The sequence below is a fragment of the Atta colombica genome, unplaced genomic scaffold, assembly GCF_001594045.1.
Source record: "Atta colombica isolate Treedump-2 unplaced genomic scaffold, Acol1.0 scaffold92, whole genome shotgun sequence".
Taxonomy (NCBI): domain Eukaryota; kingdom Metazoa; phylum Arthropoda; class Insecta; order Hymenoptera; family Formicidae; genus Atta; species Atta colombica.
Genome location: NW_017259586.1, coordinates 1,142,828 through 1,159,422, shown reverse-complemented (window position 1 = coordinate 1,159,422; position 16,595 = coordinate 1,142,828). Strand labels below are relative to the sequence as shown.

General features: G+C 29.2%; 1 protein-coding gene across 4 annotated transcripts in view; it reads right to left on the bottom strand.

Annotated features, from left to right (window-relative positions):
* The window catches only part of LOC108693569 (alkaline phosphatase-like), a 187,553-nt gene that overhangs the window by 10,118 nt on the left and 160,840 nt on the right, over positions 1 to 16,595 (bottom strand). The gene's annotated exons all lie outside the window — the stretch shown is intronic.

Here is a 16,595-nt window from a genome sequence, read left to right as displayed (position 1 = left end):
TATATATATATATACATATAACTATACGTGAAAACTATACGTGCATTCATAACATACATAATAACGTTAGATATACTATTACTAATGAAATAATCATCGAGACAGATACATATATCGATATGTATATATCATTCCTCACACGGTTATATAAACCTATTAATAATGGAACGTACATAATTGCATATGTAAGTATTTAATTGAATAAATGCTTATACAATATTTAAAAAACTGTGCACTGTAGATACCAATTCTTTTCAATATACTGCATTGTTAAATTCTTTAAATTATATCCAATTTAAATTATTTTTAATCATTTCTATAAGTTGTCGCCCCTACTTAATATGTTGTTAATTTAATTAAATTTAATTAAAATAATAAAGTTAAACAATTTGATTCAAGAAAATATATTATATTTAGTACTAACCACAGAAATAAATTGATTGACGTTTTGACACATAGAAGTTAAAAATAATAAAATGCTATTTAACTTAAGGGATTGGATTACTATTACTTTTTTGATATCTAACAATGTATGATTAGATTCAAAATAGTAACTTTCAGATGGAATTACAACAAAATTTGTCCACCTTTTATAGCTATATCGGAACTTTTGATCAGCATTTGAAATCACTTTTTTCATATGATTGGTGAGGTCCTTTACAGTAACATAAAAAAAATTAAATTGTTTAACATTTTTACGAAAAATTTATAATTAAGTAAATCCAATATGGATTCACTGTCAGCTCCGGAGGATTAAGAAAATTACATGATCTTACGTTAAATACCAACGTCTGCGGAATGACTTTTGGAAATTGCCACATTTTCGGACATTCCTCGACCACGACGGTAAACTTCATTCGCCAAGTTTCTCGGGTGCAACACGTTTATTTTATTACCATTAACGGATTACTATTATGTGGCGTCACCCGAATGACCTCGCCAAGAACGGACGGATGTTTAACGATAGAACGGATGAAAAAAGAGGAGGCGGAGAAGAAGATGTAGGAGGCTATGAGGCGAAGGGATGAGTAAAGACTCCGGGACATGCCGGTGGTAGTTATGTTTTATTCAGGAAGCTTTCTTCTTCTTCCGCGCGCAGCCACCTTCAAAAATAGACCACCACCGTGCGCTGTTTCAGCCTGTCCGTCGTTTAACAATGTATAATTTAACCGTTTATTTGCCCGCGCAAACGCGTGGCGTTCACTCTAATCGAGGCGGTCGGTGCCGCTTCTCTTTAAACTTCTCCTCGCATTTTACACCCGATAGACTGAAACACTTTCTTGTTTCGTCGAGTAATTGCATGCTTGTTGCCGCTACACGTCCTGACTTTTGACTGATGTGCATAGACCTACCGTTTCGCGTGTTACGGCACTTCACATCGGTCGACTAGGAGTAACGAGGAAATCACGGAGAGAAGGAAATCATTCATGATACTTCGTCAATCTATTTGTTAATTTTATGCAAGTCTTCGATGGAATAAGGTAATTGTATTTACCATTATACGCTGTTCCACAAACAAATACAAGGTTGTTGTGAAATGGAGAACAATTTGGAAATGTGTTCTTCAAGCATTGAGAGACGAATATCTTTTACTGTAGAAGCAATAGACGTTTTAAATGTTAATTACCGGCAATGGATGAGTCTACCATTTTTACAAGATTGTTAAATCCTTAATTGGACGTCAATTGGAGTTAAATAGCCCGCTGATAAAGCTGTGGAACTACATAAAAAAAAGAACAGACGGCCATCATTATAAGTAAACATCTCGCATCTCGCTAAGCACTTCATGGGGGGTAAGTTGTAACACTTTAATTGCCCATCTGTAACGTCTGACCTGACGTGTAATACCGGCATCGGGATAGCGAAATGTGCCGCTACTTCAAGCTACCCGACAGCGTCCGGAATGAAATGAGCCTTTGCGTTCCTTTCAGGCACAGTTGGAACTCACGAATTGCACGTTAAGTAGGGAGTAAAAGGAGATCACGAAGTCAGCAAAGTAATATCCTGCAATCTGCCTCTAGAGACATTGTAGGGTAAAGTCTGAGATAAATGGATATACGTGTGAGCGCAATTATCAGAAAAACCAATAATCTTTTGTCGATATAAATGAGTTTTATGAAGTTGTCTGACTTAAGGACGACGTATAGCGGTTACGTTAATAAAAATGTATATTTCACTGCATTCTTGTTCTCCGCAAAATTAAATTGTATTTATGCTATTATTTAATAAAACTGTTTGATACTGTTGAACTATTAAAAAAAAATTGTAATATCAAATCATACTCAATTCGAGTTATTTTTATTTATTTTAGGTTGCTACTATTTCTCAATATATTGTTAATTTAGTTATAACAATGAAGTTCAACAATTTAATTCAAGAAAATTAAATTTGCTTCAAATTTAATTTATTATTTACAAAGTAAATGTACGTTAACATGGACATTATTTATTTCGAAGCTAATCACAAAAATAAATTGATTTACATTTTGATACATATGGAAATTAAAAATAACAAAATGTTATTTAATTAAAGAGATTAAGTTCATCATTATCTTTGATATTTAACATATTCTTTAATATTTAAAAGTAAAACAATTTGTAGCGGAGATTACTGCGGGATAGCTTTCTTACATTTGCGTTTATAAAAGAGATGCACGTTTCAAGCAAAGATAATTTAAAATAAAATAATAAAATAAAATAATTACAAGTCAAGCTAAATGTTATAGTTTATATAACAATTATAATAATAAATTATTTATGTAATTTATTTATATTATAAGTTTTTAAGACGTTTATTTAAAAGATTTAGCATCAATAATATTAAATTGCTTGTCAATTTAATTCGTAATATCATTATTCCAGTGTTGGTTTAGGACTATGTTTGAAAACCAACAAATATTCAACACACAATTTGCTTGAACTAGAAATTATATAAATTGACAACAAATATTAGACAAAAATCGCTTTGACCACATATGACATTTTTCATTCATGGTGAAATTTTAAAGTAAATAGAAGATCTAACTTGACTCGTAACCTTTTATTATTTCATTTTGAATTTTATTCTAATTAAGTATCTTATTTTCATTGTTTTAAACAAGGTAATACTAATAAGGACTATCACTTTCACAACTCTTAAAATATGAATAGAATTACAAGTTAGATTGAAGAGGAGAAAGTTATAATCCACAAAATGCAATATATAGCGCGGTCTCCATGGGCTAACCACCACTATGCTAAAAATGAGGAATAAGTAAATTATTTGAACAATTTGAAGCAGTACAGCCGCCAATTCCCAGCTCTCCAAGTTAATCAACCTTGAAAGAAAGCTTAGCGCCTATTACATTGTTTCACTCACAGTTAATAAATAACAGAGATACAATATGACGGTTTATTCTCCCTTATACATACAGATCTTTACTTCGGTCGTTTACATACCACTCCGTACTTTAGAACGTCGTGAATAATACCCGATATGTGTTTTGCCATCTCGTGTTATATACAGTTACGTAATATATAAAATTAAGGATGTCGGCTACGAATTTGTGAATGAATTTATAATACTGTGCGCAAGCAATTAAAGACGATCCTTTAGCTATCCAAGAAATATCCTGCGGTATATCCACCAAAAGTTTCTTACCAATTATATTGAAACATAATTATGGATCCTGCCACAGTAATATTGTTGTGCCTTGTACAATATTGTTGAGCCGATTATAAGCTGATATTGTGCCATTAGATATTAATTAATGCCATAAAGTATCATTAAAGGCCACTTCGAAAAGCAAATTCGTTTGACAGGTTTACAAATTTGATTTCATGCCACTAATAACAATTACGACATGATATTTGATAATATGAGAAAAAGTGACATTTGTTTGTAATAACACTTGAAACATTTTAACTGTAAATAAATAAATGTAAAACGATAAATGTACGCTAAAAAAATAAAATCTATGTAAAATTGTATTTATTATAAATGTAAATATTTATATTAATGTTTGTAAATCAAATTAACAACTTTTGTAATATTTTGCAATTATTTTCATTTTATGTAAATAACAATAAAAGTAATAATTTCATAATTGCTTGCAACACGATGGATGTTTGCAAGAAGTCAGACAATCGCGGTAAATTAGTCGAGTTTGTTATAATATATACATATATATATATATAATTAAACAACTCAGCTGAGAGAGTCCTTATATTTAAAAAATAAATAAATAAATAAAATTCTCCAATTCGATCGCATTTATGATGCATTTTACACATCGCGCCAAATGAACGAACGCGAAAAAATTATGTTTCAACTAAGTTTATAAAAACATTTATAACGAGTGCACGAAACTCAAGATCTCGAATAGGAATTTCATGGATGAATCTTTATTCATCTTGAGTCTTCGTGATTATCTTCGTGAACCTGACTAGCAGTGATATCGCCAAGTCTTGGATTCGCACATAAAAGAATTCTCATTGAGCCGCGATAAAAGTTGAGAATCCCTCGCGTAATTTAACTTCCCGACGGTGGCGCATGCACCTTCGTGAGCGGCCTATCGCATAACTTTCCGACTTCGTGATATGCTTTCGTGATCTTATATATTTCTAAGTTAATGGGTCGAGCCTCCCGTGGCGTGCCGCGATTCTCGTTCTGGTACGATAGGTCTGACAGGATGTACCTAAACTGATTTACGAACATTTCTTGAATTCCTCAGCGAGGGTTCCACTAGCTAAGCTAATTCCACCTAATTCCACCACTCATATTTTCACAACAATGGTACCGCAATTCGATAATAGCTATATATTTATTGTAAGCAAGTTTAGTAAATTCTACTTAGATGTATAAAGAATGTAAGAATAGGTTCATCTGAGTTTAAGAGAAATTAATTGCTCACACTTTTTGCGCTCACTCAGAATCTTTGCTTTTTCTCTCTTCAACACTCAAAGATATATATTTATTGCATTTTAAGAACAAAATTTTTTTAGAATTTTAAACACACCTATTTACACACACACGCGCACGCACACACACACACACACACACACACACACACACACACATACACACACACACACACACGCACGCGCACGCGCACACACACACGCGCGCGCGCGCGCATGCACGCACACACATACATACACACAATATACAAGTTATTTTAAATTAATCTTTCAGAGTGACATTCTAAAAAAATGTAAAATCTATTATTTAAAGGAATGTCTCTAGAAAAAAATGTCATTTTAAAATAACTTAGATCTACAGTCGAAATAAAAAAAAAATTTCTTTCAGGAGATTAATAATTTTCAATAATTAATTTTCATAAATAGCTTCAAGTTTTATTCTAATCGTTCAAAGATTCTTATGATATTTCTCTAAATTTTTTGGAGTAAAATCTCACTCCAAAAGAGTTCAAATGTTTTTATTTTTTTTCAATGGCAGTATTTTAAATCTTTTTGGTGTTTAAATCTTTTGAAGATCTCACTCTAAGAAATTTAGAGAGACCTTTTTCTTTGTATTTTAATGTCGCAAGAATAATTTTTTACAATTCTATTAACAAAAGTAGGTCTTTAATAATGCTAAAATTCTTCTTGAGATTCGACATCCAATTCAAATTTGATTCGGTTCGTTTAGCAAATACCATACTAATCAAGCCATACGTCGCATAACAATATAATCCCTTTTCAATATCTTGCACATCAATTTGAACTTGATGTGCCAGACGACTAATTCAAGGTATTCCAAGAAGTTCACGATTCGCTTAACTGAATTCCGCGCCATTCTGGAATAATGTGTACCACGTCGCAAAAACGTCACGCTATCTCCTTGCACTCTCTTGAATTTATGGTGACAAATTATCACGATCGAGATAAACGCACTCTCCGGATTGCCGGCCGTTGCTCTTCAGTCTGACCCATTTCTCCGCCAACAGTCAATGCCGATTGGCATAAGCAAGAAGCATTCTTCCGCTCGAGTAGCAAGCAACCGTCGTAGCTCTTAGCGGATTAATCGCGGAGCTTCCATCTTCCCTTGAATGATCCCACAAACTCGTTCGCACAAAACTTTCCAAAGAATGTCTTTATGTAAATTTGTTAACAAATGCAAGAATTACTCGTATCAATATTACGGATGCGGCCAGAAGAGGCAACTGTTTAAATTATTACAATTCGCCAACTTTTTATTGTACAAATATCAAATTAATAATGTACAATATCAAAACGTGGTTTTTCATAGGAAATATTTTTTATAGAAATGTTTTTATATCTAACATTAAATAGGTGCCAATTACTGTATACGGTTCATGAATACACACGTTTTAATTAATAATTTTATTCTTAAAATCCTTTGCGAATACAGCTTTTACCGTAATTCCATATTGCGTTAATTATAAAATATATACTGACTTTCTTTGTAATCAACAGTAAAGTCATTCTTTAATCAAGCAAAGTTGTTGTATCCTGCTTTATATGTTGCTCTTTGCACTAAGACCATTTATTAACTTGAAACTCATTTCACGCTACATTTTCAATGACCACAAATATAATGTATGCATAAACCAGATTTCCCTTTATGTACATTATGTATTCATTAAGAGTTTCACGTTGCACTGCTTTTCGTGAAAGCATTAAGATGTCAAGTATCTCGCAAAATACTTGTCAAAGAAATTGTGAGGAAAATGGTTTAACCATTGCTTGTGTGTAACTTAGGCGCTTATATGCTTCCATGTCCTCTATGCGGTAATTTTCGTATATAGAGATTGAAAGAAAGAATGAGAAAAGAAAACAGCATTTTTTCTCTCGTTCTTTTTTTTTATACAAAATAATATTGAATATTCTTACACGACGTAAGATTTTTTACTGACGCAAGTGTAATAATTATGCTTTTCATTAATTTTTCTATAAAAATAAAAATTTTTCATATGTTCTTAAAAATATATAATTGTATGCTTCACTTGATTACATTTTTTTATGCATAAAAGTTTCTATTTATTTTTCATTAACTATTCCATGTTTATCATCGTGTAACTATTATAATAATAACTTTGTTTACTGGTGAATAATAGAGAAACAATATATCGGTCATACATAAAGGAATAAAATAATTGGCTCCAAAGTAATAATAGTATGATTAGTGACAAACACGTGATGACAAAGTAAATGTAAATTGCAATTTCAAGATGTCTTGCTGCGTTGCAATAAATTGTTGCAGCAGATCCGAAAAAGGTTGCAAATTATTCAGGTTTCCAATGAGTGACAACTATATGGATGTACTCACCGGAAACCTGAATAATTTGCAACCTTTTTCGGATCTGCTGCAACAATTTATTGCAACGCAGCAAGATATTTTGAAATTGCAATTTACATTTACTTTGTCACGTGTTTGTCACTAATAATGTCACTAATAATCATGCTATCAATCAAGTCGAATCAAAACAGCTGATGAGAATACCTACTCTCTAGTGCCTTAATGCGAATGTACCAGAGATTACTAAAAAAAAAAATTGTTGTATATATAATAAACAAATGGCTTTAGGCATGAAGATATATTTAGATATGAAGATATAGTGTTCACTTTAACAATTCTTGACTTTACTTATGTTATTAACTTATTTAATAATTCCGATTCATTTTTCTCAAAATTATATAAGTCTAATAAAAAGAGGATATAGTGGAGAGGATACTCTTCACGAATTTTGATCTCCTTCAGTATGAATTTACATCGAAAATAAATTGTGTTTGAGTATTTTGTAAGCTTGAGATGATCCATACAACGAATATAAATCTTTCTCCCGGCTATCTCTATAGAATTCGCTTGTAAAGAAGATATTCGTCATCCTTCTGGTCACCCTCCTTGGAACTCTAAAACCCATACACATTTTATGATGTATATGAAAATGGCGACGTTATTGTCGAATTTTGGATGACCGCGCTTATTTCATTCAAACTGGAGACATCTCAAGTTTATACCTTCTTACAATGATAGCTCTTGACAGCGACGTTTTTCACTGAAACATTTTCATTAAATTACAAATTACAAGTGAACAGGATATAACGTGTGATGATAAATCATTTACTTATATAATACTAAAGTAATTCTAAACTTCGAAATTTTTTTTACACGAAAAAATGATTTTGCTGAAATATTTAAAAATTGAACTAGATATGAAGATTTTTTTTTAGACTGATATAAAAAATTTGGACCATGCAGGTTGCTCACGCTGATTGCTAAAATATCAAAATTTTTTGTAGTATTGTTCATCACGCTTGAATTTCTCAATTATTTCGATGGTCCAAATTTATTTTCAGATCTAGCTTTCTGTATTTTGATAAATTTTAAAATACTTCAAAAAAAATCTTCGTTCTTTTCATGTGTTTTTAATTATGTACATGATTTTCGTTTTATTGCCTTTAAATACAAGAAAATTATAAAAATTACTTAAGCAAACAGGACACAGCAATCATAAACAAAAATATGAAATAAACATGCGACAAAATATCGTTTTTAACTTTATATTTTGGATTTTTGGAGATTTTGTAATTAATCACAAGTAATGTATTCACTGATGATAGCTCGAAATGTTGCCAAAACGTTTGTTATTTATTGAATAATAAATCACTATTAATAATTTTGTTGCGCTCCATTTACTGCGCTTAATTTTCATTGTCAGTGTAATTCTTATTTATTTATAAATAAAAAAATTGGTAACTATTATAAAATTATCTTAAAAAATTTTTCAGAAAACTTTATAAAATTTTTTACATAAAAATCGCCCTTTTTCTTAAAAAGAAACGATTTATATAGTAAAAATTAATATAACATAAATGTATAGCATAAATAATTTCGTTGTATTTTTCGAACATTTGAATGAAGACTGCTTCGCTTGCAAGAATGAGAAGAATTTATGTGGGACGGCAACTATAGAGAAAGAAAATCTTCAATTTTCTTTCTCTATAGTTGCCGTCCCACATAAATGAGCTTAGCCATCTTGCTCAGGCACGAATTCATGTCCGGTAAGTTTTGCAAGTTCCCGAAGAACTCGCGTTTATTTCCTGCTTTGAGATACATCGAACACACCGGCTACTCTTCCGGCCATCTCGTTTGTCCGATTACTCCTTTGAACCGCAATTCCAATTCAACTTGAACAGTGTTTCCCAAATGATATTTCGTAAAATAAATATAAAGGGGAATTACTAGAAACTTAGAAACCTTATATAAGAATTATAAATTAAATTAAATAATACTAATGACAATTCAGATATTACATTGTTTTTTACATTAACGATAATAAAGCTGAATGTACTTAATACAATATATGAAACGTTTTTATTTTTATTCTTACTTAAATCATTTTAATTTTTTTCAATTGGATCTGATTAAAATATCGAAGTTGCAATCTCTATCATTCTAACTTATTTTGGCTGTTGTCACATTTACTTGTTTTGAATGTAATTTTGCAAGTTTACATAAAAGTGTAGGATGAAACCTTTCACAACTTTTCCTTGGATTGCAAAGAGGCTCGTAGCTAAATTAAATTGGGAGACACTGAGATAGAAGGACCTCTTTTCCTCTCCCGTTTCGTCCGACTCTATTTCGTTACATTTAGGATCTCCACGGATGCACAAAAGTTAGGTAAATCGACGGAAGCCAAACTGCTTCACAGAGATGTAATCAAATTCGATTGGTGTTTGATAATTAATTACAAACATAATTACATACTTGTTACAAATGTTATACCTTTAAATTTATTTACGCTTTTTTTGATAGAAAGGTTGAATTGGGAGACTAAAGGGAGCAATTAAAAATTTTTTTTTATGATAACGATTAATGCTGATATAATTAATCAGAATATAATTGTGTAAATAAATTGAATTTAGATTAAATAAAAAAGTTTCAACATTAATTTCTCAAAAAAAAAATGACATATATATTTATAAATACAGCAACACATATCAATTTACAGTTTAAACAAAAATCTGAATTTAATTGAATGTGTAAATATTGGAAATTAAATTATTTACGAGGTTTAAATTATTTACGAAATTTAAACACGAAAAAATATTATCAAATATTACATACATACAATCAATACAATCAATGGGATAAAAATAAAAATCACACGTTATTTTGTTTTTACTTTTTTGATTTTGTTGAGTCTTTTTAGTCAAAAACGCTTTAGGTATAACTAGTTTTTATTTCTAAATATGTTTTTTCAGGATTATGAAGTCGATGATATAAATTGCCGAATTTCCGAAATGAAATGTCGTTTCGACGCGAGTCGAGCATTTCAATTATTTGGCTAAATTGTTGATCAGAATGTGTTGCAACCGACTGTTCACGGAAAACTGTTTAAAGTTTAAAGTTCCAGCGTTTACACTGTTCGACTGTAATAGAGCCCTCGGAATAGTTAAGGATACTTAACTGAAATCGCACAACAGACTTCTTTATAGTCTCGACTACAATCGTCGTTGTAAAAAAGCAGTTTTATATGAGCAGTTATGCGTACGCACTGATGCGTGCTCAACAACAGTCGTGCGTCATTCTGTGGAAACATTACGTTTTTATAGCAGCGGAAAACATTATCTTCGAATGAACTATGTGTAGATGCGATTCAAATGCGTCTGTTTCGATCGCGATTATTGCCTGCCATTTTATGATCCGTATATAAAAAAGCATACAAATCAAATGTCAAGATAAAGATACCACAATAGCTTTATTTTATTAGCAGCGCAACAAGAAACAAAGTAAGTAAAGATTCTTTTTTTCTTTGTAATGGCGTCTTTTTGCTATTTTATTGAACAATTTAAAAAAGTAGTGTTTCTAAAAAAAAATGTTTTTAGATAAAATAATAAGTAACGATTTTTATACAGACGAAAATATGTACGTCTAATTCTTCTGATTAGAAAATGAAACATATAATAACACTGATTTATAAATTTTGAATAATTTTTAATGCAAGAGAAGAAAATAACTTTTTTAAAACATATTTTGGAGCGCTCAATTTGAATCTACCGTCAGAAAAATTTCATAAAATTTTTATGAAGTAATATAATAATATAATTTATGAACTTTAAAACAGAGTCAAACAACAACAACAAATTATTTAAAAATTATTTAGGAAATTTACATAAATTTACATAAATGTTTTCATTTAAACATCTTCTTTTTTTTAATCTTTAAATGAGTAGGTAAAGTGACAACCCAACCTTTTTTAACTTCATCTTAAAAAAGGAAAATAAAAGATATTGCTCAGACGTCCAAAAATCTAAAATCATTATTTTTGTATTCTTCTATTTTAAAAGACTACAACTAATGTAAGTTTAATATAATGTAAGTTTAATATAATATACTCGTAAAAAAAAGTATAACTACATATGAAATAAAAATTTATTTTAGGATGTTCTGATCCACCTATTTGCATATTTTTAAATCATTTACCTACTTAAAAGTTAAATCAATTAATATAGCGAAAATTATAAATAATTCAGTATTTTCAAAACATTTGAATGAAGAACTTCTTGCAGGAATGAGAAGCAACTAAAGTTTTTCTTACTTTAAATTTTTATTTAATTAAATTATGAAATTTTCAAGCATGTCAATGAAGACATAGGTTATCACGTATTAAAAATCATACATTTCATCATTTTTATAATTGCTACATGAAATAAATTTGCACATGTTGTTTATGAAATCAGTAATAATCGATAATAATCTCTAAGTTATAGCTCGGAAATGAAGTAGTCTGTGGGAATTATTAAATTTTGCTCGATTACGGCTATCCGAAGGAAGCATTCTAAAGAAAAACATTCTAAAAGAGATACCTTCTGCTTTATTAATGATCGCGATCATGATTTCGCTGGAGAAAGCGGAAGAAGTTGCTTTGCATACTCCAGCAAAACCGTAGCATGTATTGCCACGGCGCAGACCCGACCGTCATCTTGTGCGGAGGAAATCGGGATAAACGAGATAAAATCTCTAAACGTAACACCATTTCTCTCTGCTCTACGAGCAAAACTAGTCGAAACTCTTTCGAACAAAAGCAGAACTGTTGGCGTTACCGCTCCGTGCCTAAAAGACAAGGCATTGCCGCACAATATGAACGAAATTCAGTTGGAACACCATGGGAAAAATAAAACTTATAAGGAAAGTCTTTATTTAATTAAACGTGAAATTCTCAAGCGCGTTTCCGAAAATGCAAGGTTATCGCGCATTAATTCAGAATTAAAATTTAAAAACGACACTGCATCAGAATAATATTTCAATTATCCTTTAGCAACGTCTATTTACGTCTATTTAATTTTTTGATTATTTAGCTCTCTCTTGAATTTCAAATGTTAAATAATTTGATAAATTATGATCTTCCATTAATATTATATAAGTTTGCGAATAAAAATTTAAGGAGGTTCTCGCGTTATTTCCTATAATCAATAGACAATTTATTCATAATAATATGTAAAACTATTAAAATAATAGAATAAAAAGGGTACTAATAATATCTTATTGCCATTATACTTAATTACTGTTAATTTTGTATGTTACTAAATATTTTCAAAATGACAAAATAAAAGTTGTAAGATGCTTATTTTACATGCATCATCCATTTAACATATATTCTAGCTTTTTTTCATGGAAAAATATAAATTTGTAAACTACGATCAGTTTAAATGAGAACAAACTTAAGTATTTACTTTATAATTATAATGATTTAAATTGCTGTCTTATACGCAAGTGTCTCAATTTAAAAGAGAATACCTACAGAATAAGATTATACCTTCAACTTGTAATGTAAAATTCTAATAAATTTATAATTAAATATCAAACTATGGTAAAAAGTAAATGAATTTTTTTCTAGATATTATTGATATTATTAATTTTTGTATTACATGTATTACATGTATTATAGACTTATATTTCATCGCGAGAACCTCCTTAAGTTAAAATTAAAATAAATTTTTTAATAATTAAGTTCCATATTTCTTATTAAAAGAAATTTATAATGAATACAAAATTGATATAAATTTTTTCACCAATAATAAATTAAGATCATATACTAAGTAAATAATAGATGTTATAATAAAGCATCCTCTGTATACAATTATTGTAATGTTGCATTGTACACGTTTTTTCTTTTTTTTTTGCAAATTTTTGAATGCGAATTTTTTTTATGTAACATACTAATTTTATAAATTTTATTTTTATAAAGAATACTTCACATTAAAAAAAATTAGTTGTAGAAAAATATTAGAGAATAAAAGAAATAAGTTTTCAAACGATATTTCAAAAATCGCTGTGCTAAGAAATTAAAGATGAAAAATTCTAACAATCAATATTGTATAATAAAAATTAAAAATAAATGTTTAGAAATACTACGAACCAATAAATAACAACAACAAAATAAATATAAGAAACAAATATAATTATCATGATCTAAAAACAAATAACAGACGTTGTTTTGAGTCCAATCGCGTCATCTTCAATGTTACATATAAACATAATTAAAAAGAACAGATAAACTAAATTAATATACTTAAATTAAACGGATTAACTAATAAAATAATACCAAAAGAATGGCCATCTGTAAATCGCATCGTGTCATCGTGAATATGACATTATGTTCACAACAATATAGCGTAAATATCAAAATAATAAAAATTCATATTGGTGTCAAAATGCGCAAAATATTCACAAACATTGTAAATTCAAAAATTCTTGTTAAAATATATAAAAATAGTGAAATTTTCCAAGAAATTCCTTAATAAAAACTCTACACACACATGTACACACATATATAATAAAGTACTTGTCAGCCCGAGCTTGATTCAATATTTATACTTTTAGTAACTTAATTAATTTAATCATATTTTGTTGACTTAAGTTAATATATAAAAAGTTGACATAATATAAGAAGAAATTTTTATATTATCCCGAAAAATGTCTTTAAAACATTATACAGTTAAATTTTATAATAAAACAAGTATTAAGAAGTTCTTTATGTATATATACAGGATGTCCCGTATTTCACCTGACAACGTTTGTGGTCAAATAGAGCGGACTAGACAGAGTCGAAAAGTCCTCTACCATTTTGCAACTTTCACAATAGTTAATAAGATATTGATTACTAAAAATTGCTAAATATTGATCTTCAATAATTTTTTTCTCAAATACTATCAACTTTACAAAAAAATTGCAAGTGACAAAAATTGTTTATTTTCTTCTCATACAACTCTAAAAATTTTTTCAGAATTTAATAATTTAATTTTAAGAATTTAATAAATTTATTAATTTTTAGTACTGCATTTTCTCATTTATACTAACAAAAAAAATACAATATTAAAAAATTCTGAAAAAATTCTTCCCAGAACTTTATTAAGTATATCTAAGTATATATTAAGTATATTAAGTATATCTAAGTGCATCTAGACTGCGTACGGATTGGTGAGATAAGGGATGAGAATCAAACTGAAAATCAACTCAAAGTTGCAAATAAATTCCAGCACTGTTTTAAATGTATAAAATTGAAATAAATGATAATCTTCATTATTACATAAATTTATAAATAAAAAAATTGAAAATGAGCTATAATTTGTATAATAATCGAAAGTTCCATATTTCTCTTATTGAAAAAAAGCTTGCAATAAATCAGAACTCATGTAAGAATTTTTTCGGATTTACTTTTTATTGTTCTACATCTCATTCGTAGAATGATTAAGAGAATTTTTATATGTCGTATTATATTAGTTTGTTTAGCGACAAAGTTTACGGGAGAGACTTTAATTCAGTAACGTTCAAACAATTCCTCGACAACATGTAATTCAAGAGTCGGTTAACTGCTTTGAAAAATTCTAATTTAGTCTGATTAGTGAAAGCGAATAAAGCAAATGACAATAGGAAATGTAATGCCAATTGTGTCATTAATGGTGGCAAACTTTCTCTGTTTATTTATGTCAAAATGACGAATTTCATCGCAATCCGCAATCTTAATTGCAAGTTGTATCCTAAATCCAGAACTACTGTGTAGAAATAAATTTATATAAATCTCTTCATTTTTCAGCAAGAAACATAGCTCTCCGCGTTAATAAAGCTTCTCGTGAAAAATTATGTTTCTTACTGAAGAAATGACGTCACTTTGCTTCGTGATATTTTCTATCTTACAAAAAAACATGAAAAAGTGTGTTCCGATTTTGATGAAATTTATATTATAATTTAAATCAAAATAAAAAATCAATTAAAAAAAATTAATTTATTTTCAGTTGAAGCCGATCTTATTGTTAGTGCTTAATTATTTCAAAGTAAATTTATATATACACATCCAATTTCTGTTAATCATACAGCAAAATCTTTTTCGGTTTTAAAACGCAATCATTGAACAGAACTAAAGTAGAGTTTTCTCTCACTTGTTTTATTATTGCAACAAATATTGTTGAAGCCTCAGTGAGGCTTCGAATGGTGAGGATGCGCGCACAAAATATGCAAGATTTTCAATCTTCGGATTCAAATCCTAACTGAAGTAATACTTCTCGCAATAAATTAAATTATTTACAGTTCTTAAGATGTTTAGATTAGCATCAAATTAATATCTCCCTCCCCCTTTTAAGATGTTCTTTAATATTAAAATTATTAAAATTGTTTGTCAATAACGACATTTGCTAAAAATAGTTCATTTCTCTTAATTGATTTATTCTTGTCAGTCTAATATGAATTATAAAATAAGAAACATTTATTGTGTTCACATTTAAGATAACGCATCCCTTTGAAGAAAATCGGTTCTTTTTTGAAACAAATATCATCGAAACTGTGAGATGGAAGAAACAAGGAAAAATATTTTAAATAAAAATGTGGTGAAAGTCGAATGGTTTTAAAAGTACTTTATAATCATGATGAAAAAAAACTTTTTTAATTTATGTTTTTATAAACAAAAATTTTGTTATTAAAAAATTTTGTTTACTATTATTGCATAATATTCTTAAAATCATTCAATTTCTTTTATTAAAGATTTTTTTCTATCTTTTATAGTTTTAATTCGTTTCGAAAGAAAGCAACCATTAATTTTTTTTTTTTTTAAAGAGTGTTTCATCCCCTAAAAGTGCGTATGGGCATAAAAAAAATGTCACTTATGCTTGTGATCTAGAATACAATATTTTGTTAAAAACTCATTAAAATTAGAAAGGAAAACACTTCTCTGCATTTTCTTGTTAAATCGAGAGTGAAAGTATTTGTAACGTAAATTGTTTTCTGCGCTGCACTCGTAATCACATAAGTCGAATTAAGAACTTGGAATCGGTTTGTATCGATATCGGCTTCAATCAGGCCGTAATGGCGCAAATGCAATTAAGTTCTTCACGGGAGCGAATTATAGACGCGAGCGTACATATAACTTTACGTAACTCCGCGACAGATAAATTATATCTTAAACTGGCGCATGCTTTAATTGCTTCATCCAATACGCTCGCGTGAGCAAAGTAACTCGACTTAATGAACGGCCAGCAATAAAAGCCGTTACAGGCGTTGAATGTCGCGTGAATCGCTCGCACATTTCTCTTCGTTTCTTATCTATATGTTTTCCTTTTTTTTTGTTGCTTTTTCTATCTTGCCTTTTTACAGAA